We start from the raw sequence: 5,608 nt of genomic DNA on the forward strand, positions 1-5,608 counted from the left end.
CCCCACACCATACCATATATATATATATATATATATATATATATATATATATATCATGGCTTATCAATCTTTTCTACAGTATAGCAATCATGGTTTATAACCACTATTTCTAGAGAAGCTTCAACCAAATTAAAAACAAATGATTACATAACACAAACTATAGTTTGCTGTTATGAATAAGAATGTTATAAATATTTTTGAAGATGCTTTTTGTTGGACTCAAAATGTTGACTTTTTGTGTATGTATCAAGGAATAGGACTGACAAGTTATAACATATGCAGTATACTATCTTTTTCATATGTTTCCACAGTTTTTCAAGATGTTCATACCAAGTGCACTTCTGCCAGGAATATTTTAAAGCTTATATTGGAAATTCCTTAGTAGGGTTAGCATTAACAATCTTGTTCATTTTAGGCATTCTGGTGAGTGAAGAATAAGAATTCACTGAAATTTTAAATTTCTCTCATAAATAATGAAGCAGAATACAACTGACAGATGATTAATGTTCAGTATAAAGAACTCAAACAATAACAACAACAACAACGACAACGACAACAACAAAGAGTCAAAAATTAATGACCCATTCAATAAATGGACCCAGGACTTGAATGGGGAATCTCAAAACAAAAACAAAAACAATTTTTAAAAATGGTTTATTGTCTTCAGCAATTATAGACATGCAAATAAAAACAACTTTGAGATTTCATAGTAAAATTCAGAATAGTAAAAATGAATAAAACAAAAACAAATGCAGATGAGGTCATGGGGAATAGAAAACTTTCATCCACTATTGGTAGAATTGTCAAGTGGTGAAGCTACTATGGAAATCAGTATGGAGAGTTCTCAAAAAGCTTAAAATATATCTCCCAAATGTCACAGCTACAGAAGTTCTTGGCATATGCATAAAAGGACGTGACATCCTCCTCCACAGGTGTTTTCTCAGCCATGTCCTTTGCTACTCTATTCAAAATAGCCAGGAAATGAAAACAACCTAAATGTCCTACCACTGACCAACATGCATATACATACATACACTATGGAATCCTACTGAATGATGGAATCATCAACTGTGCAGGTTAATAAATGGACTTAGAAAATGTCATACCGAGTTCATGATAATCAGAGAAACAATGAGTCTGGGAGTCATGGGTGGTGTGTCTATGTCTCAGCAAAATGGTAGATATATATAGTGACATCAGTCTTAACTGGCACTTCTCATAAAGACAGGTGACATTGATTCTGACATCTGACAAAATGGTAACTTAAGTTCTCAGTTTTGAATCGTAGCTGTAATTAAACTGTTCTAAACACTTAATATCAACAGTAACAGGAACAACACTTAAGTTAATATTCCCCTTAAAGCCATCTTTCTTTGCTTTTATATCTGAAAGAACTAAAGGCTCTTTGTCTTTAAAAACTGCTAATCTACATTAATAAGATGTAAGCCTCTATACTGGCTTCAGTGTATAGTGAACATAGTTATTATGGGTGCCAAACATTCATATTCAACAAAGATTTACAAAGGTTCACTGTATATTGCACAACCCTTTACACTTCAGATCTGTACATTAGCCTATGGATTTAGTCCAGATCCAAAACATTGTAAAGTAAGGGTTAGTATTTGAGATTTAGGTTAAAACTAACAAACAATCCAAAGCCTTGAAAATACTGACCTTCAAGAACTAGTATGAATTTAATCCTTTTGCTGAAGCAGTCCTTTTCCATAGGAACAACAACCAAGACTTGAGGTTTGCATCCATCTGGTAAACCAATCACAAAGCAGATAGCCTACTGACATTCCCACTTTCATCATCTTGTTCAGAAGGAAGAGCCAACACTTTGAGAGTCTGGGATGATTGGCCTGCCTCACACGCGATGGTTCATAGACTACAGAGGCTGCAATTATGATGTCAGCACCAGACCAACCATTCACTTTTGTGTTCATGGTAGCGTGCAAAGAGCAGAAGAAAAATAGCGTGTTTACTTTATCTAGCTCATTGACATCCAAAATCTACATGGTTCCAAGCATTTATATATCTCATGAGTTGGTCTTATTAGAACTTCGCAGGTGTTCCAGAAACCTGAATGAAAGAAAAAACATCTATAAGTTAAATAAAACCAAGCCATGATTAGCTGTTCAGAGAAAGCCATCTTTAAATGAATTAAATGTTCTCTCTCTCTCTCTCTCTCTCTCTCTCCCTCTGTCTGTCTGTCTCCTCCCTGTTTCTTTCTCTCCCCCTCTTGCTCCCCCATCCCTTTCCTCTCCCTTTGCTTCTCCTTCCATACTTTCCCGTCTCCTCTTTCTTTTATTTCCCCTCCCATGTTAAAATGAAATAACCACATCATGTCAGATTTATTGTTGGTACTAAACACCAAGATAAATAACCAGACGGAGGAACATATAATTTGGCTCATGGTCTCAGATGTTTCTATGCCTAGAGCATAGATAGTACATTGATTTTTGGGCATTTGTTTAGGCTGAACACCATGATATCAGGAGTGTGTGGCAGAGATTACTAGTTCTATACTGGACATAAAAAGAGAAAAAATAATGGAGACAGGAGAAGATATACCCCTCCAGGATACATTCCTAGTGACCTATGTCATTTGGATAGGCCTTACCTCCTGCAATTTCAAGAACCTCCTGAGTTAGTGACACTAGCTGGGGAGTGGAGTAGTTACCATATGGCCTTGGAAAGGATAATTCCTATGAGATTCTTAATAGTCTTCTGTCTTTCCAGATTATTTGGTACTTTTCAAATAGGACATCATTTTGAAACAGAGTCTAACTTTGTAGTTCAGACTGCTTTTGATTTTATGCAAGTGCTAGGGTTACTGACATGAGCTAAGACAACCTAGCTCTAAATAAGATTTCTATGTGCTTATTCCTATGCAAATTTAACAGAAGATTTAGACACAGATGGAAAAATACATTATTTTTAAAGCAGCTCATTTGAACTTTTACTTCAAAAATTAATTTTACTATTATAGCCCCTCATCATTCTGACTTAAGTTTGACTTGAATTACTCTCAGTTAAGATACACTTCTTTATTACTTTGGAGGAAAGATTGTGGTTTTTTTCTTTATCTTTTTTCTTTTCTGTGTATAATTAATTTGGTTTTGCTCTCTGATGCAAATCTTAACTGTGTTTTTCTCCATATGTAAAAGTCACAGCAGTAAATCATCACTTCTATTTTAACATGTGGAACAGATGGTCCATATCATTGAAATTTATAAGCTATGTCAATGCCATTTTCAGATACTAAACCAAAAAAGATGAAGGGGCTGTAGAAGTGAAAGGTACAAATGACCACTGAGGACATTTCCGTTAACTTTTGCTGGTACTTAGTTTGGTGACTTAAAGAAAATGCAAACATATACCTGTTTTAGACTTCTTTGTATATATTCTTTCATTTTCTATCCTGACTCCTCTTAAATTTCAGTTTTAGTTGATTTTGACATTGTGTGTCCATCCTGAACATGCTTTCAGTCAGGATTGTTAGCAGCTGATGAGCACCTTCTGATGCTTAGTTTCCAACCTTTTAAAAATACTGTGCATTACTGAATAATGCCAGGTTAAGATTTTAGGGTAAATGTGTATGTAGGGGTATGTGCCTGATCCCAAGTTAGAGACCAGAGAATAACCTGTGGGAACTGGAATTCTTGTATTGTATGGGTTCTTGAGCTAAGCTCTTCAGGCTTAGAGGCAAGCACCTTCACCTACTGAGTTATCTTACCCACCCCATCCATCCACCTTCGTGAAATAATTTTCTACAAAAGATAATTGAAATGCTTTATGTATTATATGTGAAAAGAAATCACTGCTTCTAAAATGCTTGAAGAGAGAGAATTTAACTCAGTAACTATTTAAAATAATAGTCAAAAGCCCATATTCAAAATCATTTTATAGAATTGTAAGTTTATTGCTAAATGGAAAGAAAATTGCCCATTTCATAAAGCAGCAAAGATTTATGCATTGAGATATGTCTTACAAGGAATTGTTTCTTCATCACACTTAATCTTCTTTCCATGAATAATTAGAAAAACACATTTTAATATGAAGTACTTATATTTACATTTAATGGAGATTTTAACCCTACTGAGAATTACCCTTACTAAGATTCTAAGTCTAGAAATAAGATCCAGAGGTGTAATATAATTGAATTCTTCCTCTATAAATGCTATCAATTGTTCTATGTTAAAAAAAATGTAGAAAACCCTCACATAAACAATTGTTCATCCTGTGCTAAAAAGAAGGAATGAATAAAGAACTAAGAAATATAGCACCAGGAAATCCACTTGGAACTACACACACACACACACACACACACACACACACACACANAGAGAGAGAGAGAGAGAGAGAGAGAGAGAGAGAGAGAGAGAGAGAGAGAGAGAGAGAGAGAGAGAGATTTATAATATTATACAGGTAAAAATTACTTATTATGTAGACTAAGTGACAAGTTAAGATTTAACGGCAAGTGTGTATATCACCACCTCATTTATGTAGATTACAAAGTGGGCTATGTGAGTTAAAGGTAATATGTAAGTTCCCTCTCCCTACTGTCTGGCATTTCAACTAAGGTCCCTCCCTTTGATTCCTGAGAGTCTCTTACCTCCCAGGTCTCTGGTGCATTATGGAGGTTCCCCACAACCTCCTATTTCCTGAGGTTGCCTGTTTCCATTCTTTCTGCTGGTCCTCAAGGCTCCAGTTCTTTTCCCTCATTTAATAGCAGATCAGGTTCCCCTGTCCCCCAATCCCCTGCTCCCCATCCACTTTCCCTCCCAGTTCCCTCCATCTCTCCCCACTTGTGATTGCTTTCTTCTCTCTCCCAAGTGGGACTGAAGCATCCTCTCTTGGGCACTTCAGCTTGTTGAATGTTTTGAGTTCTGTGGACTGTATCTTGGGTATTCTGTACACCCCCCCCACACACACACTTATTAGTGAGTACATATCATACATGCCCTTTTGGGTATGATATTCTCTTTGGATCTGATATAGAGGATGATATATCTCTAGTTTTATTCCTTTGCCTGCAAAACTCATGTTGTGCTCATTCTTAATAGCTGAGTAGTATCCCATTGTGTAAACGAACCACATACATATCCAAACAAAATAAAAGCAATTTACTGCAAACCAACAGCCAATATCAAATTAAATGGAGACATACTTGAAGCAATCCCACGGAAATTGGGGACAAGACAAGGATGTCCACTCTCCCTATATCTATTCAATATAGTACTTGAAGTGTTAGCTAGAAAAATAAGACAAAAAATAGATCAAGGGGATACATAATGGTAAAGAAGAAATAAAGGTATCACTATTAGCAGATGATACGATAGTATATATAAGCAACCCCCAAAAGTCTACTAGAAAACTTCTCCACCATATAAACAACTTCAGCAAAGTGTTCGGATATAAAATTAAGTCAAATAAATCAGTAGCCTTCCTTTATACCAAGGATAAGCAGGATGAGAAAGAAATTAGGGAAACAACTCCCTTCACAATACCCATGAATATTATAAAATATATTGGGGTGATTCTAACCAAACAAGTGAAAGACCTATATGACAATAACTTCAGGTTTCTTAAGAAAGGAATTGAA

General features: G+C 35.5%; 1 long non-coding RNA gene across 1 annotated transcript in view; it reads right to left on the reverse strand.

Annotated features, from left to right (window-relative positions):
* LOC110299585 overlaps positions 1–1,804 on the reverse strand; it is an 11,175-nt gene extending 9,371 nt beyond the window's left edge. Inside the window, exon 1 of the long non-coding RNA XR_002378482.1 lies at positions 1,675–1,804. This is a non-coding gene — a long non-coding RNA (uncharacterized LOC110299585). The remainder of the gene's footprint in view (positions 1–1,674) is intronic.
* Positions 1,805–5,608: the final 3,804 nt, after the last annotated feature.

Source organism: Mus caroli, chromosome 8 (assembly GCF_900094665.2).
Source record: "Mus caroli chromosome 8, CAROLI_EIJ_v1.1, whole genome shotgun sequence".
NCBI classification, from domain to species: domain Eukaryota; kingdom Metazoa; phylum Chordata; class Mammalia; order Rodentia; family Muridae; genus Mus; species Mus caroli.